Source organism: Condylura cristata, unplaced genomic scaffold (genome assembly GCF_000260355.1).
Source record: "Condylura cristata isolate star-nosed mole 26May11 unplaced genomic scaffold, ConCri1.0 scaffold00003, whole genome shotgun sequence".
Taxonomy (NCBI): Eukaryota; Metazoa; Chordata; class Mammalia; order Eulipotyphla; family Talpidae; genus Condylura; species Condylura cristata.
In genome coordinates this window covers 18,098,526-18,125,820 of record NW_004567104.1, presented here as the reverse complement: position 1 = coordinate 18,125,820, position 27,295 = coordinate 18,098,526, and the positions used below count along the sequence as shown (strand labels likewise).

The 27,295-nt window shown below is 34.3% G+C and overlaps 1 long non-coding RNA gene across 2 annotated transcripts in view; it reads right to left on the bottom strand.

Annotated features, from left to right (window-relative positions):
• Window positions 1–23,454, bottom strand: part of LOC105854396 — a 123,302-nt gene extending 99,848 nt beyond the window's left edge. Inside the window, exons 1-2 of one of the 2 annotated variants that reach the window (XR_001146078.1) lie at window positions 23,097–23,454; window positions 22,912–22,984 (exon numbers count right to left, since the gene is read on the bottom strand). This is a non-coding gene — a long non-coding RNA (uncharacterized LOC105854396). The remainder of the gene's footprint in view (window positions 1–22,911; window positions 22,985–23,096) is intronic. The other variant, XR_001146077.1, reaches the window with a different exon arrangement.
• Window positions 23,455–27,295: the final 3,841 nt, after the last annotated feature.

Here is a 27,295-nt window from a genome sequence, read left to right as displayed (position 1 = left end):
TATATATAAATTCAGCTTACAAAATGGAGATTTGGGGAACTGATAGTTATTCATGTTACCCATGATAACATTATTATTGATTCTAGAAGTAATAAGGATTTTATCTTATGTTTTAAAAATAGAGGTGCTGTTGGCTTACAACATTGTCTATGTTTGGGGGAGCACAGGACTCCCCCTTCACGTATTATTACTATAGTGCTCCCACACAATAGTCTATTGTGCTCCTTCCCTACTTTGTTCTTACCCTTCATCCCTCTCTGGATTCCTCAATTTACAGTCAGCTTGTAAAAGTCTGTTTTTAAGTTTGTATGCACTTTACTTTAAAAGTCAAAGAAGTACGGGAAAACAAAAATAAGAGAGTGAAAAACATACTAAGTCCATACTTCTGAGCTTGTTATAGCTTAGAAAGATTAATAAAATTTCTAGAGAGAGCAGTTTGGATTCAAGCCCAGTCTTAAATATAAATCACATAATTTTTAAAATTTAGACTATACTGTGATACTTTTTCATGATCATTTTAAATTATACTCACTGGAGATAGGTCAGCAAATATACTTTGATTTAAAGATGGTCAAAAATAGAACATTCTAATACTTAACACTGACATAAACATAAGCCAGAAAAGAAAATGCTAAAATGTTCACACAAATCAGAAATTGGGCGCTGGTCCAGTTGCTCCTACACCAGAAAGAATCTGAGTTGTGTTGGGATTACATAATTCTTACCCACTCCCTTTCACTGACACGAATCCTTTCTATATGCTAGATACTGTGTGAGATGTTTTATATACAAACTTCCTTTCTAGTAATTGTGCAAGTTAATTGATGCTTACTTAAAAGGTGAGGGAACTGGAACTAAGATAGGTTAGGATACTTGTCTTGTGTTGGTGGACAGCCAGGTTTGTGTGACCTAAAGCTATGTGCTTTCCATTCTGAAATTTGAATAACACTTAATCCCCATCTTCATATAACTTAGAGTCTAATAGGAGAGGACATAATTACGGGAGTAAGTAGAACATAAGGGAGAACTAAACAGAAACCACAGAAAAAGGGAAACAGAGTGCTATGAAGACTCAAATGGTGGGAGACATATTTAGATATATATGGGAGTTAGGAGAAATGTAGTTCTAGTAAGAGCCTCAATAGAACAAAGATAGAAAGGATTTTAATCTTTTAAATTCTAACCTTTGAAAAAGCGATAGCTATGATGAAGGGTTGAGTGAGACAAAGAAATTTGAGAAGAGGCAATGGAAATCTAATGTTTTAGTTACACATGAAGTATGAATAGGAAGAAAACAAGTTAGATAGGTGACTTGGTTATGTTGAAAGTTTGAGGTTCAGGAGTAACCTATACATAATTCCTCAGGTAGAGAGACTTACTAGAAAATTTCTGATTGGGGTGGTGAGGGAGGAAGGAGAGATTTAGGAACATTAAGTAGACATTAAGTAGACAGTAGCATGGAGTGGAAGCAGGCCAATTCACTGAAGTCAATTTCCTTGACTTCCAGGGAGTAAGGCACATATTACTACATTGTAGTTAAAAATGAAGAAAAACGAGGATTGCATGGGCTATGCAGCTTGCTCAAGGTCACAGTGAGTAAATGGAAGAGCCAGGACTAAACTCAAATCTCTCCAATTCCTATTTGATCCACTAGACTTTATTATTCTGAGTGGAGTTTACGGACTGGCAGCATCAACTACCAGGTCACCTGAAGAGTGCATGAAGGATGGAGACCTACTGAATCAGAATCTACATGGTCACAGAATCATATAAGCACATTAAGTATTGTCCCTACAATGACTTAATTACCGAAAAGAGCATTCAGCTGCTATAAATACAGTAGCTGGGGAGCACATTAGACAGTTTCCTTACACAAAAGTTAAGAAAAGGAGGCTTCTAGATTTTGTCCTCATAGATAAGTGAGTCAAGAATTTAAGACTGAAATTATAACTAGCTATGTGGCCTTGGGTAAGTCATTTAATTTTGAATTTTAGATTTCTTATCTTCAAAATAATTAGCCTCTAAGAAACAAATAAAAGAAAAACTATGGAAAGAGTGTGTGTATATATGTGTGTATACATATATATATACACACACCCACACCCACATATATATACACACACACACGTATGTTTGTCTTTACAAGAATGTACATAAACTATAAATGAGTGAAGCATTATTATTAGGAGACATGACTATAAAATACCTTATTTTAAAAACAATTAAAAAATGAAGGAAGAAAGGGGGAGAAGGGAGGAGAGAGAGAACAATAACTAAGGAAAAGGGGGTGGGGAAGAGAAGGAGAGGAAAGGCAGAGGCAATATGCAAAAATTAACTGAAAAGTTCAGCTTTATTTGAACTGGGGGCATGAAAAAGTGATGGGTAAAAGCCCTGAGAAGCAAAGATATCTGGAAATCTAAATGTTGTTTCACAAAGGTGTTTTTGAAAATACATGGACTGCACTGCACGTGGAGTTGGAAAGAGTAAAAGGACCTGTGTGGTCTTGGCCTAAAGTGACAAACTTTAATAAGTTAGTAAAGACATGAAAAAAGTCATGTAATAATTAAAGGAATGAAAGCCAGTTCATCTGAGGAAAAATTTGTGTAGGTTTTTTAATCTTGAAGCAGAGAAGCCTACATAATGAATTAATACTGGAACATTTGTTACCAATTTGTTGCAGTTACCACAGCAAGTAAAGATACATTAATTGAGTTCAAGCAAGAGTTTTCTATAGTTAGCCTCCACAGTGAAGGAGGTTAGACACTGCACACACTGGAAAGAGATTCTGGATTGTCATTCCTATTTCTCTTGACACATTCGCAATGAGGGCTTACTACTAGCCAGGCATTGTGCTAAGTGCTGGGCTTAAGTGCGTAAGATATAGTTACGTCCTTAAATGAGTAAGAATTCAATAGAGGAAAAGCTACAAGTTACTAGAATGCAGGGTAGAAAGTGAAAATTTCCATAAAATATTTATAAATAAGAGGTATAACATTTCAGAGGCAAGAAAGGTTTAATTTAGGATATAAGAAGTATAAGAAATATTTCTGAATAAGGTAAGCTACACCTTTTAAAAGTTTTTCCTTTGGTCATCAAGAAACAAGCACCTATGATTCTTTCTTAGTTTATAATGCTGTTTTTGTCAGAATTACGCTAGAAAATAATTGATTAAATTTCAATATATTTCAGACTGAAGAAAAACTAAAGAGTTAGGCAGCAGTAATCCTGACATTACTTGGGAATCACTTAATTTTGGAAACTCAGGTTCACATGATATTAAAAAAAGAAATAAATTGGTTTTAAATCAAATAATCGATTTTATTAAAACAATAGTCATTTGACTATTGATTTGTTGGTCCTTGTTGATACAATCATGACCAGAATATAGACGTACAGAAAATAGTCAACCACTAACATCCCCCCTACTAACACCTATTAAAGTATCAAAATATTTCTGATGTAAAGAAGGGAAAGTAATGAGTATAGGATGTACTAACAGGTTGTTTGTATGAGAAAGCAGTTTAATTAATTTATGTTACAGATCACCATGGAAAAATGTGACAAAGACATTGACTTTATATGCTATAAAGTTTTGGCAAAATCAGGTAGGCCATACTATGGAGAGTTCTAGTACATGAGAAATGATCATCAATTATTTGTAACTGATACAAATAGTGGACTACTTTAATCCACTATTTCAATAAAGAAGAGCATGGTAGCTTGGGAAGAAGAGATTAATTAAAAAAAATTAAGATACATTTTTTTCCCATTTTGTCAATTACTGTAAGCCTAAGCAATATTCCTTGAGATAACTGTAGAAGAATTTATTAAATATATCTGGTTGGGTGAATACACTTTTAAAAAAAATTCAATTTCCCACTCATGACACATAAACTGAAATATGGTTTGGAGGGGTGGCAACAAATGTATAAGTTCTGGGTTTGCTGAACTTCTGAAGGACATGTGCCTGTAATTGGCCTTTCTCATTTCTGTCTTGTTAACAAGTATATAAATAAGAGAAGGCTACAGTAATTGGCTCAGAGTTACTAATGAATTAATTAACTTCAGTCTATTTTACCTAACCTTTAATAATAAGTCTTTTTTTTTTTTTTTGGTCTAGCAATAGGTCTGACAGACTGAAAAAAACAGACATGCAGCAGAGCTCTTGAAAATTAATGAGAAACGAGGAAAGAATCAATGTACATTCTGCTTGCAGAGAACTGACACAAAAAAGACACAATAAACCATGAACAAACACAGTCAGTTTAAAAAATAGGTTAGAAAAAGTGGGCAAATTCAATTATAGAAGTAATTAGAAGATATAGGGCAAGGCTGTCTTTTGGGACTGTGCCAGAAAACATGAATTAATATGAGTGAATAGAAAGAGCCCATGTAGTAATTAAGAAGCAATCACCTATGGCAATGAGTACCTGAAAACAGGCTGCAAACTATTAATTCAGTGATCAAAAATATTTTTAGATGATTAATATGGCAAATTTATTTTAAAAGACTAATTTCTGGAAAGATATCAAGACAATAGACACTATTTGTTCCCCTGGCATTTATATAGCTAATTAAATTTTATAATTTGCAACAACAGTCATTATTATCTGAAAACAGTAAAAGCAATATTTCGCCTCTTTTTTTTTTAAACAGGTCTCTAAAAATCAATAAATTAAATTTAGCTCCTGTGTCCTCCTGCAAGTGCCTTAGCCTTGATTGTTATGTTATTTCAACGTGTTCTTTTTCTTATACCACTGTGTTTCCATAATATTAAGAATTTGAATTAATGTACATATTCTCAGGGGTTTTATATATTCCTATACCTAGGCAGGAGATTCCACACACTGTTTAATTTTAACACTATCTAATAAAAGCAGTTTAATGTACTATTTGTGCATCAAAGACTTTCTTACTTGGTCAACACAGTTCTGTTACTTCAGTATACACCATTCCTTCTGCCAGAATACAAAGGCATAGACACGTTACAGTGAAGAGTGCTTTGCAACACACAGAAGGCTAATGGCTTCTGAAATAGGTGATTATCAGAGCCCTGTAGCGCAAGATGAGGGTCTAGCTGGTAATAAATAACCTCACAATATGAATTATTCTATTTCCACAGATTTAAGAACACGTAAGTTTCATTTTTGGTCAAAAAAGTCTGGAAAATGTTGTCTTTTTATAAATAACAGGGAGCTACTAAAACTAATCAGTGTACCAGCAGGGAGTTATTGAACACCTACTAAGGACCTAAGGTGCAAAAATAAATTCTAAAATGCTAACCTTATATAACAGGAGTGTGTGTGTGTGTGTGTGTGTGTGTGTGTGTGTGTGTGTGTGTGAGAGAGAGAGAGAGAGAGAGAGAGAGAGAGAGATCTTTTTGGAAGTCAACAAACAGAAACCCTTAAGTGCCCTACTTTAGAGGTGCTATATATTTTAATTACTAGGTTTAAAATGAATTATTGCAATTTTGAGCTAAAACTACAATTTAATGCCACCCCCCTCAATAAGATTAAGTTAGAAACTTGTTGGGAATCACTACTGCAAAGGACACAGAAATAAGGGATGTATAGGAATTTGCCAAAAAAAAATTTTTTTGACATGATCTGTACAGTTCTGTATTTCTTTCTTTTCTTAAACCAAACTGGGTGCATCCCCTCTGTGTTCTTATTCCCCAAGTTTGCTTCATGTTGTTAATTATTAAAACTGAGGTATGTCAACAGCAAACAGCCTCTCTCTAAATATGATGATGACTAAACTCCCTGAGAGGCAGGCAATTGGGAACTAGTGAAGTGAGGACAGCTTAGAGGTGTGGGGGCTGAGACGGCCTGCCAGTTGAACAGGACCCACTCACCATGAAATGTTAATGTATCAATGAAGGGGAAAAGCATGAATGAACCACAAAGAAACTGAAAATGATTCAGCTGGTGGAGAAGGAATTTGGGCTTTGTGCCAAAGTAAGGTGTTCAAGGGCACAGGCCCTAAAGTTTGGGAGAGGGGGAGCAGGGAAGGGAAGGGTGCCCAGTGATTTTGAAAAAATAAAATATGTTGAAGAAAGAAGATAAATGATCTTTTTTTTTCCCCCAGAAAAAAACTTCTCCCTTCTTTTCCTACTTTTCTTCATGCAATGAACATTTTCTGAGTTCTTACTTTTTGCCAGGCCCTAGGTTAAAATGGAGAAGAGAAGAAGAATGGGAAGGAAGATGACATACAACTATAATAAAAGATAAAAAAGTAAGTGCAAAGAGAAGAAGAGATGAACTGCAATGGTAATGCACAGGAAGAAGCAACTCCTGGGGGCTACAGAGAATCAGAAAAGATTTTCATATAAGAGGTGGCAATTTTGCCTATCTTGAAAAATAATAGGCCCAGAAGAGAGGAGGACGATATCAGTTAGCATGAACTTATCTCTTATTCTACTTTCTTCTTTTTACAATCAAGATTATCTCCAGAAAAACAAATAAGAAGACAAACCATGACTTGGTGTTTGTGAGGAGAGCAATTCTCTGTGTGTGTGTGTGTAGAAAGTTGTATTGTGGATTTCTCTAGAATTTACAATACATTCTTCTCATATATCAGACTTTTGTCTCCTTCAGATTAGTATTTTTCTTTCTTTCTTTTTTTTTTTTTTTTACTACTTGAATAACATTTGGATCCTGTTCAGTTGAAAATGTGACATTTTGATAGGCTTTACTTTTGTGATTTATGGCTTTGTTGTTTTTCCAGTGATAATAAGTCCCTTATTCTAACTTATGACATAATGATTCCTCTGGATTGCACTATATTCTTTCAGACACTCAATTATTCCTTTATTAATGTACCCATTCCTTTCCTCATTGAAAAAACATTTAAATACTAATTGACAAATATTCTCTCAGCATAATTTAATCGTCCCTTGTTTCTAACTTAGAAATGATGCCACTTATAATATGAAATATGTCCGGGTGTGGTGGCACGTGCCTGTAGTCCCAGCTACTTGGGAGGTTGATGCTGGAGGATCACTTGAGCCTCCACTGCAGTGCACTATGCTGATCTGGTGTCCGCACTAAGTTCAGCATCAATATGGTGACCTTCCGGTAGCCAGGGACCACCAGGTTGCCTAAGGAGGGATGAACTGGAAATATGGAAATTATTTTAAATGTATTAACTAAAAGCCTAGACTTGAGTATATAGTTGTATTCTATTCAGTGTTGACTACTGAAAATAATTGTTGTCTTGATTGCTGTATTGACAGTGGGACCTTGTATACTGGTGGATTTAGTTCTTAAGTTGTTCTCAGAGGAATACTATAGAGCAACAATCTAGTTAAGTAACTACAACAGTTGTATTTGTAAATGAATAGCAGACTGACCTAGGGCAAAAGTTTCTCCCATACAAAGCCAGTCTTGTTTACTAGATATGCAAAACTCTCTCCTTGTTTCTCCAGAGATTAGCAATGGAAAAGTAACTATCATCCACATGAATTCATCCAGAGGGTTTTTAAGTACTCTGTTAGGGAGTGGGGTAAAAAAATGATTAAAAAATGAGTTTGCCCATAAGAAATTTACTTGTTCAAGTAGATGAGTCAGATAACTAAATCAATTATTATAATATAGTTATGATAAGATATCTGCAGCAGCTATGAGAATACAAAGAAGGGGAATGTCTAAATTACATTGACAGTGGGGTAAGAGGATAATATGCTAGAACTGAGTTTTTAGGAACAAATTTAATTACCTGAAGAAAGGTGCCAAGGGAAGCTGACATATAACATAATGTCTTTTGCAAACCCACAAAGTACTGATTCCATATAAAAGAAAGGCAGTTCAGAGAATAACAGATTATTATCAACATTTTATAGGAAATAAAGTTATCAAGCCATACAAAATGGAGAGATTCTTATAGATCTATCATGAGCCCAACGTTTTATTAATACTGAAACCAAACAAAGACAACACAAGGAATACAAGCTAGCCACCCTTATAAACACAAATGCAAAAATACTCAATAAAATTAAGGAAACCAAAGACAACAGTGCATCAAAACGTTTATATACTATGATGAAATGGGACTTACACCAGAAAAAAAGGAGGGCTCAATATCCAAAAGTCAATCAGTGTTATATACTATATCAACAAAAAGCGAACACTGCATCATCATATCACTGGATAGTGACAAACATTTGATAACATGGTGAAAACCCTTGAAAAACTGGGAATAAATAATAACATTCCTTAACATAATAAAAGTCACATATGACAAAACCCACAGCTAGTATCATTCTCAAAGTGAAGAACAAAAACCTTTCTACTAAGATCTGGTACAAGACAAGATGTCCACTCTTAGTATTACTATTAAAATAGGGTTAGAAGTACTAACTAGAGCAATCAGGCAAGAGAAATCAATAAAAGGAATCCAAATTTGGAAAGAAGTAAAGCTGTCATTATTTGTAGATGATATGATAATATAAGTAAAGAACCCCCAAAGACTCCATGGAAAAATCTAATTGAGATCAGACCAGTAGAGATCAGTAGAGTTTCAGTATACAAAATCAATATGCAAAAGTCATTTGCCTTCAATATGCAAAGAAAGAACTAAAAGAAGAAAAAATTAAGAAAACCATCCCATTTACAATCTTACACACAAAAAATTGAATACCTGGGAATAAATCTAACAAAGAAGGTGAAGGACCATACAAGGAAAATTATAAAACATTTTAAAAAGAAATAGAAGACACAAAGTAATGGGAAGGTATTCCCTGTTCATGGATGGGAAGAATGAACATTGGTAAAATTGTGATCCTATCCAAAGCTACTTATAGATTCAATGCAATCCCAATAAAAATCCCAATGGCACTATTCAAGGAAATAGAACAAAGATTACTGAAATTCATATGGAATCACAAAAACAAAACAAAACAAAAAAACTGAAGAACCAAAGCTATCCTGACTGAAAATGGAAAAATTGAGGCAACACCTAGTTGGACTTCAAATTATACAATAAAGCCACAATAATTAAAACAGCATGGTATTGTAACGAAAACAGAAACATAGGCCCTGGACTAGAGTTGAGATCCCAGAAATGAAACCACATATTTATGGACAATTAAGCAACAACAAAAAAGAGTGAAGTATATTCACTGGAACAAGAAAAGCTTCTTCTATAAATTAGATTGTCACATGTGAAATAATGAAACAAGACTATTATCTCACACCATACATGAAAATCAAATCAAAGTGCATAAAAAACTTGGATATAAGACCTGAAAAAATAAAATATGTAGACAAAAACATAGGTAAAACATTTTAGGACATAAACCTGAGAAATATCTCTGGGGATTCATCTCCAGCAACAAGAAAAACAAAGGAGAAAATAAACAACAGACTGTATCAAACTAAAAGGTTTCTGTACAGCAAAAGAGACAGTGACCAAAACAAAGAGAAACTCTTACAAAATGGGAGAAAACACCCCAAACATCTGACTGGTCCTGATAAAGAAGATCTACAAAGAGTTTATACAGCTAAACAAAAAAGAAACAACCCAATCAAAAAATGGGCAGAAAACTAAATAGGCATTTCTCCAAAGAAGACATACTGAGTGCCAACAGATATGTGGAAACATGTTCATCATCATATAAATGTAAAACAAAACCTCAATGAGATACCAACTCATTTATGTGAGAATGGCCTTTTTTTTTTTGATCATATGCTACATTTATTTATTTATTAAATAATATAATAGTTTATTTTTACATCATTTTGTGCATTTTTTCATCTCAGGTATAATCCCCGTGGGCTTCCCATCACCAAATCACCCATGTGACTATCACCATAGTCCAGCGCATTTCCCTCCTCCCACTGTTTTTGATTCCTCACTCCACCTCCATATCTCTAGTCTGTAATTGCTCATTATTATTATTATTTTCTTGCCCGGTCCATTATACTCCTACTATGAGTGAAACCCTCTGGTATTTTTCCTTTTCTTTCTGGCTTATTTCACTAAGCATGATCTTTTCCAGCTCCATCCATGTTGCTGCAAAAGTTATGTGTTTATTTTTTTGGTTGCTGAGTAATATTCCATTGTGTATATGTACTACATCTTTTAAATCCAATCATCTACTTTTGGGCATTTGGGCTGCTTCCATGTCTTTCCAATTGTAAATAAAGCAACAGTAAACATAGGGGTGCAGGTATCTTTTTGAATCAGTGTTTTTGTGTTTTTTGGATAGATACCTAGGAGTGGGATTGCTGGGTCATATGGAAGCTCCATGTTTAGCAGTTTGAGGAACCTCCAAACATTTTTCCATAGTGATTGTACTCATTTGCATTCCCACCAGCAGTGCAGGAGAGTTCCCTTTTTCTACATCCTCGCCAACATTTGTTGTTGCTAGTTTTAAGATGTGACAGAGAATGGTCTTTTTTAAAAATTAATTTTACATATATTTTACATCATTCTTCCTTTTTGAACAATGTATGCTTTCTTCTCTCAGGTGTGCTCCCTATAAAATTCCCACCAACAATTCACCTGTACATCATCACCATAGTCTCTTGTGCTCTTTCCTCCCCTGTTAGATCCCACTCTCTCCCATTTCCCTGAAGAATGTCTCTGATTTATAGTTGCTTGTTAATGTTTTTCTTTTGGCATGTTAATTTTTAAAAATTTATTATAATCATTCCATTTTTCCTCACCTCTTATTTGGTCCTCCTATATTCCTTTATAAGTGAAACCATCTGATATTTTTCTTTTTCTTTCTGGCTTATTTCACAGATCATAGTCCCTTCTAGCTTCATCTATGTTGCTGTGAATGGCAGGAGTTTACCATTTTTGATTGCTGAGTAATATTCCATTGCGTGTATATACCACTTTTTCTTGATCCAGTCATCTATTTTTGCACATTTGGGTTGTTTCCATATCTTAGCTATTGTAATAAACAGAGGGGTGCAGATATCCTTTTGTATTGATATTTTTGTGTTCTTTGGTAGACTCCTAGAAGTAGAATTGCTAGGTTTTATGTTAGCTCCATTGTTAGTAGTCTGAGGAACCTCCACAGAACTTTCCATAGTGATTAGACCGAGTTTGCATTCCCACTAGTAGTGTAGGAGAGTTCCTTTATCTCCATACCCTCAACAATATTTGTTGCTAGTTTTTTTTTTTTTTTAATACGGGTCATAGGCTTATCCTGTGGCCCATATTTAAAACACACACACACACACACACACACACACACACACACACAAACAACAAGTGCTAGCAAGAGTGTGGAGAAAAATGAAATTCTATTACATTGTTGGCGGGAATGTAGAGTGGCCCAACCTTTGTGGAAAGCTTTGTGAGGATTCCTTAAACACTACAAAAGGATCTCCCATATGACCAAAAATTCCATTACTAGGTATCTACCTAAAGAGCACAATTACTAGGTATCTACCTAAAAAGGAAAACTTCACTTTTTTGTTTACTCCCCACTATTTACAATAGCTAAAATATGGAATCAACCTAAATGTCTCAGAAGAAATGATTGGATCAAGAAGTAGTATATATACATAATGGACTACTACATATTGATCAAAAAATGTGGCAACATGGATGGAACTGGAAAGAATTAAGTGAAGTGAACCAGAGGAGAGATAAATATTGGATGGTGATACTTATATGAAAAACCAAACTATCAAAGACAAACTATAAGACTGATCCTTGAAAGAAGACTTTAAACCTGAGTTATTCAGAAGGGGAAAGAGAGAGACATTTGATGATGGAGGTGGGCTGGGGAGTGCAATGGACTATGGGAGGACTGTGGACACTTTGATGGTGAGAAAACTGTGATGACCACACCTGAGGGAAGAAATCTTATACTAAAAAAAGAAGGGTGTTCAAAAATAAAAGAAAGGTAGGTTGGCTTGTTGAAATAATTCTTTCACAGATTAGGCTTTCTCTGTGGTTTTCAGTTCCTAAGGTTTCTGAACAGTGCCATACAGAACTCTTATCTGTGGAACTTTGAAAATTTGAAAGCCGCTACCCTTCCTTGTACCGATGGAATATGTCAAATGGAGATACATTCTAATGAAATAGGTGAGAGTGCAGAGAAATAGTAATGGATGCGATCACAGCACACCTGTGTGTACCTCATGAACTTGTTGGCATCTGTGGGCATGATTTCTTTCTCTATGTCAATGTTTTTCTTTGTTTGAGTCCGGAGTCTTGAATAGACACTTGGTTGCAAAGATCTGAAAATGTTTTCTACATGCATGGCATCAAGAAAAGGAACCAAGAAAATTCTCAGGAAGATTGACGTGAGGATTAACCTTAGTGTTTCACATGCTAAAGGTGTTAGAAAACTCCACTCCTTTTATGAATTCTCTGTATAACAAACACCTATCCATCCTTCAGGAATTAGCTCAAATTAATTTTTGTCTGAGGACCTTTGCCTGACCTTCTGTATTAGGATATGTCCTCCTATTCTATGTTTCCTTGGTGTCTTGCAGATCTCCTTTTGCAGCACATAAAATGATTCCAATTAAATATTTAATTACCTAATTAATAGGTTCACATCAGATTCTTTAAGTAAGAGGTTGACCCATGAAGGTAAGAACTGGGTTTTGTATCACTATATCAACAACACTTCACACTCTCTTGGTTCATAGTGAGGTAGGTGTACTATAAATATTTTCTGAATAATTTACTTACTAATTTCAGGGCAACTCAAAATGTCTCAAATTGAAATGTACAGAGTTACTAAGTAAAACCAAATCTGTAGATACTAGAGCTTACTGGAACTCCCAGGAGTTTTTCAAAACTGACACTGGCTTCTGGGAGGGTTCAGATGATGACATTAGGTTATCTCCTCTTACTGCTTTTATCTGACCTCTCCCCATGACATTTTGATTCAAAACAAATTCAGCATCATCCCATTCATCTAGGCATCTTTATTGTTGGAACTTGTTTTCCTCAGCCAGAGCTTCCTTCATTATTGAATGCCAAATATGCTGGTCACTGTGCCAAGCATTTGGAATAAAAACATGAAAAGGCATGAACCTGACCTCTGGAGAGCAGCAGGCTGCCCCGTGAGTGGCAAGATTGGAAAGGGCTTCAACAGTCTCCAGGGAACCACTGACTATAATTTTATTACAAGAGCATGGCACATTCAGCTTAAAGGATTTGATCCCTGTTAAAATGCATATCATCCTGGAAATCATCATACTTTTTATCTGTTATCAACCACTTTTACCTTCATATGAAATAAGAATCTGAGAGCTTGTTTTGGCTCAGAGAGGAGAGGGACAGGAGTGTGAGAGGAAGAGGGACAAAGAGTTCCAATAAGTTGGGAAATGAAATGGGTAGAACAATAGTGCTTAGCACTTAACAGACACAAGTTAATGCTTGATGAGTAAATAAATAAAAGACAAACTGCTTTCATCAAGCTGATTGAAGGTGGGTCCCATGTAGGCTGTTCACTTAAGCAGCTAGCAATTTCCAGTTGGGAAAAAGTTTGCAAAATAGGAAACAGATGTCTCTATGCATTTGGGATTGTACCAAATTCACATCATGCTACTACATTCCTAGGGAGAATGTACAAAGTAATATTTTTTTTTTCTATCACTTGACCTCAAGAGGAGTTCCATTTTCAGAAATGTTCTAAGAAAAAGTTATACCCTGTTTTCAAAGGTTCTAAGTAAGTTTGAGCTTAGATACATATTCTGGGATCTTATAGTTTTCCTTTTTTAATCAAAGAAACTTCAGTAGACTTAAATTGGCTATAACAAGTAGTGATGGTGTTTTGAAAGAGGACAAATCCCACTCTTGTGTGTGAATACTCGGATGCTTTTCTATGTCTGTGAGTATAATGCTTGCTTACAGATACTAGCATGGAACTCAATTAGCATACTAATTTGATTCTCTACCTAAAGAATGGAAGATTCTTTTGACACAGACAGCTGTCCATGAATAGCTGTGGTGACCCTTGGTCTGTTTTCCATCTGTCTTAGAGTGAAAATTCCAGACGTTGGCACACATTAGCTGTGTGACCTTGCAGTTTTCCGATGTTGCTGTTTCTCAGTCTCTTCATCTGTCAAATGGAGACAGACACATCTAATACCAACTTCCTAGGATGTAGTGAGGGTTAAGTGAACACACTGTTCACAATAGATGTTCTGGATTATTTTTTAAAAAACTGTGTTTGGAATCTATTTTGGGGAAGTTTGTAGTAGGACAGGATCTCTTTTACCTGCCTCAAAAGAGAGAGTAGAGAATGGTTTTACTGACTCAATTTTGAGAGAATTATCTACTATGAAGTCACTGCTTTTTTGTAGCATTAGCTCACAGGATTATGAGGTTCTAAAAACTGATGCACAGAGGCAGGAAGTGATGGCTGTTTGGGAGTAACATAGGCCCATATCCAGTGTCCTAGGCAGCTCTCAAAATATCAGGTTGACAAATCTAAGTAACAACCAATTACGATTAAGACCTACAAAGAACAATTTTTTAATTTCTCCCTATAATGTTCTCTCTCTGCCTCCTTTAGACCAGTGGTTCCCAGCTTTAGTTACACACTGGAGCTACCTGCAGAGCTTTAAAACCTACTGATGCCAGTGTCCTGGCAGCAGGGATTCTGATTTTGAGTGTGGGGTATAGTCTTAATATTTGGCTTTTAAACAACTTTCCAAAGAATCATTGCACTTTGAATGCTGAAAATTTCAAACTTTTTTTTTCAATGCAAATCAAAATTAATACATTGTAAAAATACAGTTAATAAATGAACAACCATAGACCAGAGACATTCTGTGGGGGTGGAGTGGGGAATGGGACCAAAAACGGGGAGGGGGGGAAGGGAGGGAAATGCACGGGACTTAGTGGTGGCATAGGGGTGATTTGGTGATGGGAAACCCGTGGGGATTACAATTGAGATGAAAAAAAAATGTGCAAAATGATGTAAAAATAAACTTTTTAATAAAAAAAAATGTAAAAATTAAAAAAAAATACAGTTAATAAAAATACAGTTGGGCCCTCCCCTGATGGCGCAACCAGTTAGGATACAGCACTGCAAGTGAGCCGCAGAATTTTCAGTGTGAGTTCAATCCCCGGCCCTGGAGGTGATCCACATGGTGTGGCAGACCTGTCCTGACCTGCCCTCTGCTCCCCTTAGGAGTGTACTTCATCAATCTACCTCCCTGATGGCCTACGAGTTAAGTCCCAGTGTTATGACAACTATGGCCTGAGTTTAACCCCTAGCCAGGGAGCTAACCCATACGACATAGCAGACCTCTCCTGCCTTGCCCACTGTTCCCATCACCACTGTGTTTCAGTAACTCCAACTGTTCTGCAACTTACCCTGTCTCTGGTGAATCCTCTCACCCTTTGTACCACTGCTCTGCACCCCAGCTCTGCTATGTAAAAATTGAAACTTAAAATAAAAAAAAAAGAAACGTGATATAATAGAACAGTTTTGAGGCTTGCAAGTAAGATATTTAAGAATTATTTCTATTAAGGTTAAGGTTTTTCTTGTAAAAGCACTCCTTTCACTCACCTGCACACCCAAATACTATCCTGGGTGGGAGAACATGGTAGAACCACAATTACAGTGTAGATACCATTTGACATAAATTTCCATGGAACAAAGATTGGGGTATTGGGAAGATCAACTTTCCAAGTAAAGAAATTCTTGGCTGAGCCTTAAGTTTGTACCAGGCATACTAATAAGGAACATAGGGGTGAACCAGATTAAAGGACCTCTTTGTGTTCTGGTGCTCAATATCTTTTGGAGACAGAGAGGGCTTGCTTTCTTACATTAAGAAGAAAGTGTGTTTAGAAGGGCTTACCTTAAGTTATCTTTGAACTGAAAACAAACAAATACACATATGAAGTAATTCTCCCAACTTTTCCTCATCATATAAAAATCAATTTACAAATATGCCAATTGTAAATAAAATATCTTTGGAAAAAAGAAGTAGAAAACTTTTTACATATTTAGGGGTTTCTCCTGACATTTGGGCTAATTGTGATCTCAACAGTAATCTTAATGACTTCTAGAGATAAAGGAATGAGGTACTTCATTTAGCTTTTGCATTTGCTAACTAAACTTGCTAGTTGTGTAAATATAGAAATTACCAATTAAACCAACACTTTCTTTTCTTTTCAAAGTTCCCTGGCAGAAAGGAAAATGAGACTTAATGATGAAGCTTAGAGAGGAGATCTTGGGAGAAATATGTTACGTGCTCAATAAATCATTTGATGGTGATGATGATGATGATTAATAAATCTCTCCTGAGAATCTTTTTTTGAAGCAAAGCAATGCACAATAAAATATACTACTCTGTTTTTTATTTTATTTTATTTTTCAGTATTGAGCTATTTTTAATATTATTTGTGACTTTCTGTGCGTGGCCATTTTCTTTATTAAGGAATTTGAAAGCAAAATAAGGGGAGTGGGATTTATGAAGGACTTATTATGCTCAAATGAAATCTTGGCTTTAATTGTATTATTAATTTTCCTTGTTTATAATAACTTACTTGATTGTTCTATACCTTAGCACTTTAGTTTTCATCTCAACATTTCAACTTATTAGTGATTACTGTATGTGGAGTCCACTGGCAAAGTACCAAGTAAATAACTACTTTTTTTTGTTTTACAGTATAATGGATTAAAGTGGGCAAGTATGCTTATCATGGATCTTGAGGATTAGAGTTTTCACTGTCATATGACAAGCCACGTGAAGAGCCACTTTCAGACTAAAGTGTGATAGAATTCTATTACTATTTAACTACTCCTATAACTATCATTATTATCTTCTAACTACTAAAATGAGTAACAAAGAGTTAGAAAATTCATGAGTGATGGCCCAAGAATGAATTACTTACCAAGAGAACACCAGAAATGTTTTGGGAGTACTTCATTAATCTTTCAAGACAGACAACTATCCAGTTTCTCATAACATGCTCTACAGGGCTGCTTCCTAGAACAGAGCATTGCAAGGGCTAGTCTGTCACATGGCATTAGTTGAAATACTTAGGTTGAAACATTATTTGCTCCCCTCCATCTCTTCCTCTTTATTTTACACTGTTTTATTTGACACTAAAATCCTCGCCTATTGGTGGCAGTTTATGAAGCCCCACAACCGGACCAACATTTCCGGCTCTGTGGTTTTAGATCTATCCCTTTTTACTGAGCTTTATATTTTTTTCAAGGGAAAGCTTTGCATTTTAATAAAGTTTCCAATCCTCTAGGGCCCTTTCCCCTGAAATAGCTCTAGTTCCCCAGGGTTGCTAAAGAGTTGAGCAGAGAGAGTAGAAGCTTTTGTGGACAGTGATGCTGATGGCAGATAACTCCAGCTGTCATTACCAGATCATCCAGATAAGGGTGGGGGGGGCAATCAAGTAGGGCTTAAGGTCCACTTGAGTTTTTTTCTGATTGTTAAACCAGCTATTTTTCAATTTAAATAATTTAAGGATTCTAGCTTCTCTATACACTAAAGCTCATTTAGCCTCTTATTAGCTGTTTCTCCAGTTCAAGGGGTGGAAGGGACGAGTGTAGATTTTTTTTTTTGTTGTTGTTGTTACTATTAATTCACAGCAGAGGGTAGTAGTATGTAAATAAAAAATAATCAAAACAAATTTAATGAGCAGAGAGACTAAAAATCCATACTAGTGGTCATAATTGTGTTTAAGACTTTAATTAAAAGGAATACAAAGGTACAAGTACTGCATGGCCTAGCTTATATCAACAGGCAAAATGACAGCATGGGGAATGAATTAGAAAACTGATTTCCAACTAACCTAAGAGAAGAAAAGAGCAAATGAGGCTCCCAGTTTTAATTTGAAAATCTTAAATTCTTTTCTAAGTTCTTTTCTCACCTTATTCTGGCAATGACCTTATCTCCATTGTTCTCATTGAAGGGAATGCTGGTAGGAACAGGAGGGAAATGGTAAAACAATATAGCATATTTCATAATTTAGCTCAGGGCAGATTTTCAGAACTCAAACTATGACAAATTAATGACAGCAAATTCAGTTAAGCAACCAAAGTAGACATAAGTTCTATTTTTCTCTCTCTTAAACACTAATATTTTTTCTCCTTTAAATCTTGAATAATTTCCTTCTCCCTAATCTTTATGTCACTTATAATATTTACTTTCAAGTTATATATACAGGCTATATCCCACAAGCCACTTCCATTTAAGAAAATGGGACATTACAGAAATGTCCAACAAGTAGATGAATCTTTCAAGAGTTTCTTATGGCGGGTCTATGTTTGATGTTTTTTGCGGGTGTTCTAGGGATGGGATGATTCTGGAGAGCCATGTATACACAGTCAATGCCCATACACAGGTTTTCTAGCATAGAGGTAAGTGCTTGGTAAATAAGGTTAGATAGCTAATCACAGAAATTATTTTCCAATCAAGGTAAGACTCATGGTTATCACCAAGAGTTGAATCTGACTAAGAGATGCAATGATGACATAAAGACTATCGACCAAACCAAATCTTAAGCTGACATTTGAAAGGACTCTCCTTACATGGAAAATAATGTCAGTAGAGAAGGGGTTGTAATAGTAGTGTAATAGGAGGAGAGACCAAGGAACATAACTTTCTTTTCTTTCCTTCATACTCTTCCTTCTCCCTCTTACTGGAGAATCATCATTGGTCTAGTAGCTGATGCAAAAGCAGATATCAGTAAAATATGACATATCTCTATTCAAAGAACAGACTGTAAATTTCTGAAACTTCTGGAATATTATTATTTTTTAAACATTACTATTTCATTTTATATTTGGAAAAATTAAACAAACAAATCCAGATAAATTATGAATGCTAGAAATAGGTAATATTGCTTGTGTTCTCTGAATCTCTTTTTTTTTTTTTTTCTCTTTTAGACTAGCACTATAAACTCTGTAAGGGCAGATGCCTTAACTGATTTACTCATTAGTGTCATCCCAATATTTATGATTGTGTGTAAATATTTGTTGATTGATTAATAGGATGTCACACAGATGAGGACAAAAGATCAATAAATACAGAGCCAGTTAATATAAATAACAAAAATAATATGCATCAGATTTTTAGAGAGATTCACAATTATCAGTCCTGAAGAATAAAAATATGTACTTTGCAAAAAGAGGTGGAAAGAGGCCATAGAAAAACAGCTTGGGATAATCTATATTATAAAAAGTTGAAAGAGCTTTTTACATTATGATTTCTGAGCTTTTAAAAAAATTTTTTTCCTTGTGTATTTCTAAAAGAGGGGCATAGTATGCTTATTTTCCAAAATGGGTTGGCCATTACTTTTTTAGCTGGTAAAGATTTTTGGAATAATATTCCATAAAACATGATTTGGGAAAATTAGCATCTTGATTCAGCTTTATTTTCTTCCTTTGGATTTAAGCTTTAGCTATTTTTTTTTCCCAACATGATAAACATCCACAAGCACAACAATGTGGATACAGATAACACTACTGAACTTAACATTTAGAACAGTTAAAATGGTAAATCCTGTCATGTGCTTATTTACTACAGCTAAAATTTAATAAATACTCCCCAAATATCACTTTACTATAGAAGAATCAATATTCTTCCCACTAGTTACAATAATTCACACAAATAAAGGGCTTGAATTTGCTTTACAATGTGTTACTCAACTGCATTTATCACCCAGATTCTACCTCCTCATAAATATCTTGATTTTGAATATAGGATTTTGGATCTCTTACTGTTTTCTTTTAGTAATATAGTTTAGGATGACCTTGCATAAAAACACATTACTGTGTAGAAAAGTTTATTGTAGTTTAGGAACATGAACTTGGACTCAAAGATAAAAAAGATTGGGATTGCAAAATGACATTGCCACTAGACAGTGAGCACCCTAAGTAATACCTTCTTTCCTTATCTATAAAATAGTTTCACTCAGTATATTTTTACTGCAAGGGATTCCCATCTTACATGGAACTATTATAGATTTAGCAGCTATAATTAAAGATACTCTGTTTAGAGGCCACTTATAATACTTTGAGTATGCCCAAAGTGTCTTAGCACCCAGGGGAACACAGTTTGAAAACCATAAGGCTAGATAACCTTTAGGATTCTTTGTAAGTCTTAATTCTACCTATACGAGTAAGAGTTAGATAGAGAAGAATGCTTGTGTCTATATTAAAGCCTGAGAAAAACTGTAATTTCATACAGACTCACAACATTCAGCTACTACAGAATATAGAACAATGCCATAGGCATTAAATTTCAATATACATTTTATATTAGAACATAAAGTAAGAAAAATATTAACAATGTGTTTTCCTTCAGCCATTTTAAGTATTTATTTTAAGATATAGACTTGATGGTGAATTAAAACTGAATTCAAATATTGTCACTGAAAAGTTGCCCATTTATATAGTTTTCTAAGACCCTCTTAGATTTTAATGGACAAGGTTTTTCTAAAAACAAAGAGTGTTAATTACATAAGTATGTGTATTCTTTTCAAAGCATTACACTATATTATGGTAAAAAAAAACAATAGAGAAATGAATGCAAAACTATTGCAACAGAAATACTGCTCGTGAACAGCCTTTAAAATTATGACATGTTTGCTGGGAAAATGCATTACTCATGACAGGGTTACAAAAGCAATATTAACCTTTTTGAAATTTAATAGTAAAGCAGACATGTAAAAATCAGTAGCAGACATAGTAACTACTTTTGTAAGATTGTACATAGGATAAAACAGATACTTAAAGCTACATTAAGATGTGGGTAAATAAAGGGTTCTTTAGAAGATTCACAATACAAAAGCATCACAACTAAAATCATGATGGAAATGTTCTAAAGATAGCATTCTTCGAAATGAAAATCCTTGGGCTTTTTTTGTTTCTGTTATTTTTGACACTGCTACTTTTGCAGTTTTTACAGGGTGTATGACATTAAATTTACCCTGAAGTATACATATATCTATCTTTTGGGGACAGGCAATTGTTACAAATGCATTTGTATCTAATGTGTGACTAATGAGTAATTATAATCTATAATCAGAGGATGTTTGATTCTGCAAAAAAAAAAAAATTATCCAAATATAGCTTTGATACTAAGCCTAGTACTCCAAAGTGGTAGTTAAAAATGTATGATGAAATATATACTATAAAATTGCACTTACCATTCAATGCAACTTTGACTTACAAAATTATTTCTTCTGAATTTTTCTTGTTGCTGTTTTTAATCTTATAACTCATTTCTTGCCTAGTGGTATACAGTTGATGTTTTTAAAAGATTGCTTTCAGGTATTTCATTGTTTTTATTAACATAAAGTGTTTTACTAACATCTTTTCTGAAGATTTTACTTATTGTAGAAAATCTTGTTGGAGACATTAAAAAAATAAAGGTCAAAAGTCATGAAGGATAATAGATGATGGTTTTGATAATGCTAATTATATATTACTGAGAATAAAGGTAGAAAAGGAAATATGAATACTAAAGAAAGATAAACATCCCAGTGCTGGATTAAAAAAAATAATGAAAAAACCCTTAAAATGTCTTTGTACTTTACTGTCATAATTCAAAGACATAATGAAGCCTGAATTAAAAATGTCAGTTTCTGTGAGTGTTGATAACTTGGTTCTTTGTTGGGCAAGTCAAAATGTGTCTGTTTGATAGGCAAAAATGACAGCCTAAAAATGCGAGAAGTTGGATCTAAAAAAAGAAACACACACACACACACACACACACACACACACATGACTATATAAAAAAAAAAAAGGCCCATAATGTACTTGAAGGAGAAGACCTGTAGGGTAGGAGGCAATATCTTTAGGAAGTCACCAAGCAGCACTAAAAGGCAATGTCCATGACCAATCAAAACGATTTCTGTGACTGCTGGGGCTCTTGCATCTCTGTCTTTACACTAGACTGGAAACCCTTTGTACTAATTACCAGACTGTACCAGATTTTCTGGTTCAGTTCAATCCTATAATTGACTGACAGTGATGGGCAAGGAAGGGGAAAAATTCAGGTTCACCACTGCAAGCAGAGGGTCAGAAATGGTTTCACAGAGAGCTGGTCACAGCCTGGCACTAAAAGCAGGGTTAAGCAAGCATCAGCAGCACTTTCTTCTAGTTCTCAGGTTAAAAGGAAGCTAGGAAGAAAAAACAACCCAGGGTTGCTTGGTCTTATAAACCGAATCGTAGGCCTGTAACCATTTTACATAAAACGAGTGGTGACTAGCTTCAAGTGTGAGTGTCAATGATTTTTATTTTGTTTTTTGATAAAGATACAGGTTTGTCTTCAAAGCTCCAGTAGGGTCATCTTGCTAGAGTTAAATAGTCTTTTGTTTTATTTACAGAAATTAGGAAAAACAATGCTGTCAATTTTTCCCCTTGGGCTAAAAATTATTAAAATGCAAGACACATTTAGAAAGCATATGATAGGTTACATAATCAAGGCTAAGTATTAGACAGTCCTCTGCAGTGTAATTTTCAGTTCCTTTGCTTACTTGTACTTTACTGATTTGGATTTACTGTGTATTCTTCATAATACTATGGTTGTTCATGAATTCATACTATTAAAAAGAGGTTTAAATAATAATTTATAGGAACTTAAAGTTAATTCATTAAAAAACAGAACACACTGAGCAATGGATTAGAAAATTAGTCAGCTGACCACATTTGTTATTTACTTTAAATGATTCTCCACCCACCTTATGTCTAACCAAAAGAACAACACTAGTTTTAGCTACACCAAACATTAAAAATACAGGTGCCAGAGTCAGGGTCAAAATAAGAACCCAGGCCATTCCATAGGCGTGAAAATTATGCACTATCATGTTGAGGTCAATTGACTTGAAATTTAATCACAGGTTAAGCCCCTTTTCTTTCCAGGCTAAAGAGTAAGCAACACCTGTGCCAGCAGCCGCTCACATTGCATTGACATAGCAGCCAGTTCAATTTTTAGTTACAAGTCAATTACTTACTGGAATAGAAAGGGAACATTTCATTCATTCCATGGATGGCCACTTTTCCGGAGAAACCTGTCAGGCTTTCTTTCTCCAAAAGAAGAAAAGAGAAGAAAAAGTGAAAGTTAAAAATAAGTGATATGCTGCAAAGTTCTAGAGTTAGGCCAGCACACCATAGCAGAGAAGTTGTTCAAATAGCTTACCTTCCAAATACTGAACAGAGTTGTCTTGTAAATGAGGCCTATCCCAGCTGATAAGTCCTGGGACTTTGCTCATCAGAGAATCAAAACAGGTGAAATGATAATAGGTGATCTACACCTGAGAAGAGGGAACAGCTGACTGTATGAAAGGAGAGAGCAAATGAGTAAACTGTCTTCCCCCAGCTACAGTCAGCCCTTGTGCAAGGGGAGTTTCAAATGCACTGGCTATAGACTTCTGTCCAAAGCTGTGGTTCTTTTTTTTTTCTTTTTTTTTCTTCTTTCTTCCTTTTCTTTTCTTTCTTTTTTTTTTTCTTAGTGAAGCTAGATTAGTTCATACAAAACTCAACAATACAGCACTGAAACCCATTGTTGATATTCAACATTTTTCACATAGCGGAACAGAATAGACAATACGGTATCTAGGAAACCACGGGCTGGATTACAAACTGATGATATCTCATCCTTTTGGGGGTCTGTAATCCTTTTTATTACCTACCACAGTAAAAAAAAAAAAAAACAACACTGTGTGTGGGGGGAACTCACTAAGAATAAATCAATAACATTGCTATTCTTAGGAAAGTAAGATAAATTAAAATAAAATCATGCTTACAGCAAAGTCCCAAAGTACATTTGCTTTTATGCAAGTTAATGATTTTTAAATTTATCTTAACTTTTATGTAAGCATTCACAGATTTTAAAAATTGAATTATTTGTAGATGTTTGTTTAATAACAATGTTCAAATTTAACTTGAACTTGAAATTTCATGTGATAAATACTTGGAAAGTTAATTATTTGAAAATGCTTAAGATTGAGACCAAAGCACGACTACAAAATAATTTTCACTGATTTATTCTAAAATTCATGTGATGGAGTTATTAGTAAGCTACATTTAATTCCTCTATTATGAGCAAAGTGAAATTCCAGGTTATATGTACTTTCTTACCTGATTTCCAGTATAATAAAAACAAATTTACTTTTGAAATCCTATGTCATTTTTATTTTTCATTTTTAAAATGCATTTCCTGAGAGTTATAACTGCAAAGCCATTCTTTATAAGGAAGTTATGCTTATTAACCTTTTGAAAATGTAATCCAATCCCTTTATAAAATGCAATCCAGTTCCCATAGTTTTCTTAAGCCTCCAAATGGTCTAGGTAGCCATAGAAGTGATTGTTCCTACCAGTTTCTTTTCATCACTTCTGCAATTGACCAATTGACAACTGATTGATGGTTATCTTTTCACTTCAACAATGAAAGAAATTACCATCACTATAGCTATGTACAGTAAATGCCTCCAGAGTAAATTACATGATTCTAAAATTCTCCTTAGCTCACTTAGTAAAACATCAACACAAAAAAGTTTCTTTTTGCGTCTCCTTTCCTGTACCACAGATTTGGCCTTTTCTGTCAGCTGCAAAAAAAAGAACTTGACAGCTTCTTTAAAAAGAGGAGTATAAAGGAACTTGAATAAAGGATGGCACTGGGCCTGTCTCAAGCAAGTGGCCATTCTTTGCACTTGGAAAAAAATTAGGCATGTGAGCACAGATAAGCCCTATAAGAATACTCTAAAGACTATTGCCAGTGACCTTGAGATTCCTTTTCCTTCCTTAACCATTCCTGAACATTAGAGTAACAACATAGATTCTGAACATAGAGTTGCCAACTTATTTTGAGTAGGTGTTATTTTTCCTTGAAAAGAAAACATCCTTAAATTTTTACACTCCCTTTATGCCCTGCAAAGATACCCTACTTCCTTCTAAAAGTGCTCAAACAAGTGCTATTATGCAAGTGTCACATTCATCTATTATCATATGTTGATGGACAAGAGCTTGAAATTCTACCCCAAATCTAAACTTACTGTAAATGTTCATTTTATTCTCATGTGAAAGCCCTGGATCTTGTCAAGGAAGGGTATTCAGACATTTTTTTTTTCCCTATTCTTGTGCAGTTAGAATATTTTTTTTTTCTGGTGAAATAAATATTCTGCTATGAAAGATTGGACTGGTTCGCTCTCATTTCTGTCTCCCCTCCACACACCTCTTAAGATCACATTTTAAAGTGAAAGACTTTAAGTGAAAGACTTATTCAAATAGAAGACTTTTCTCACTATTTCTGTTGATGACTTAGATTCATGAAATTTGTTCTAAACAGCATAAGATAAACTGAACTATATAGCTTTATACTTACAGGTTTAAAATATTTCCCACTATGTTATTAGCAAGATATGTAACAATGAATGAAAGTAGATTCAATTCTTATTCATTGTCAGTTTTACCTAGAACTTGGACTAGTGTTCTGATATTTCTGGCCTTAATTATTTAACCAGTCAATAAGATTGTATTAAGTGTCAGATTTATATCCTTTATAGGTTAGACTCTATAATGTATGAGAAACATGAGATGAGGTCCTGTTTAGCAGAAAAGGATTATTTATTTGGAGAAATAAGATGTCCTATAGGAAATAACAGCTGAATGAAACATATCTATTATATACATTCTTATGTATAATAACATGTTGTCACATGACAGATGGCACATAGATGTCACTAAGTAACTTTTGTTGACTAAAATGACAATTCATCATTTTCCATGTTAGTTTGATATAGTTGTCAGTGATATGATAATTCAAATCTTTCAAATGGTACCCATAAAATATGATTTTCACAACTCTATAGTTGTTCTCCATAGACTTATTAATCTAAACCTATAACACATCACACTTGCCTTTTGCTTTCAAAATGATCTGATTTTCCTTCTTTACCCACAGAGTCAGTGTTGGAAAAATGTTCCTCCAACTTTGTTTTTCCCCATATTACATACAAGTTGGTATTAGAGCATAAAATGACTCTTATTTCGCTTATTGCACCAAATCTAAACTTTTCTTCTTGGTTTCCAAGACTACAGAATCTAATTCTAAGATAGCGTCTCTCCAATCCTATATTCCATGAACCATTTTAGTATCTATTAATAGTATATATTTACTATTATATATATATCTAGATACATATCAAGCAATATCTCCTGTATTCAAGATTCAAACAAACCATCGCCACTTATGTATCTTTTCCCAAAGTAGCAACTCATGTTGACCTGTTTCCTAATGACTTTTTAATTTATTATCAATTGTGATGCATATTTGGTGCAGTTTAAATGTGAATTCCTTTACCAAGACTTCATTATCATATCAGATAAAATCAATTTCTTCTTCCACATTGTAGTATAGTTCTTTGAACACATCTTTATTATAATGTACTTTATCTTCGATTATATCTGCATATCTATTTCCTCAGATAAAATGTAAGATCCATGAGGAAATGAACTGTGCCATGTGAAGATTTTTATATACAGTTACTGGAATATAGGTGCTCAATAAGTAGTTATCCAATAAAGACAGCCTTTGTTCCAGGGGAACTCTAGATTCAGATAGAAGCTTATATACTGATAATTATGAGATTGAGATGATAGCTAAATAGCTAAATGAAAAGGAATAGAAATTAGAAGGGCCAGTACTTCCTTTAAAAATAAATTGAATTTTTAAAGTTAAGTATATAAATTTTCTGTAATGAAGATCAGATCAAAGCTAATTTCTTGGAAAGTGGAAATTTTCCATATTAAAAATAGTCCTATTTTTAGACCAGTTCACAGATTGTTTACTTAGTCGATAATCTAGCAGAATTGCAATATAGTCATTTATTGAGCATTTGTATTTGAAGGCAAACTAGAAGTAAGCAATAAGTACTTTAAATAAACTTCCCTTTAATTCTCAAAATTACTTTGTAAAGTATTATCACTACCACTTTACAGATAGAAAATTTAGACTTAGGCAATACTCTCCTTCAGATACAGGAAGAAATAAAGTTCTTCCCAAACAAATAAAAGTTGTGAGAGTTTACTAACCCAGATCTTATCTACAAGAAATATTGAAAGAGGCTCCATTATCTAAATCAAAGAGAAGGAAATCTACAAAAAAAAAAAAAACAAAAAACAAAAAAAACCCAAGAGGAATTAATTAGATAGAACCAGAAAACAAAAGACAAAATAGCAATACCAATCCTCATAGATTAATAATCATTATAAATGTAAATGGACTGAACAATCAAGAAAGACAGAGATGTCAGTTGAATGAGAAAACAAAAACCCTCCAGGAGACACAATTGAGCTTCAAAGATAAACACAGACTCAAAGTAGAAAACTGGGAAAAAA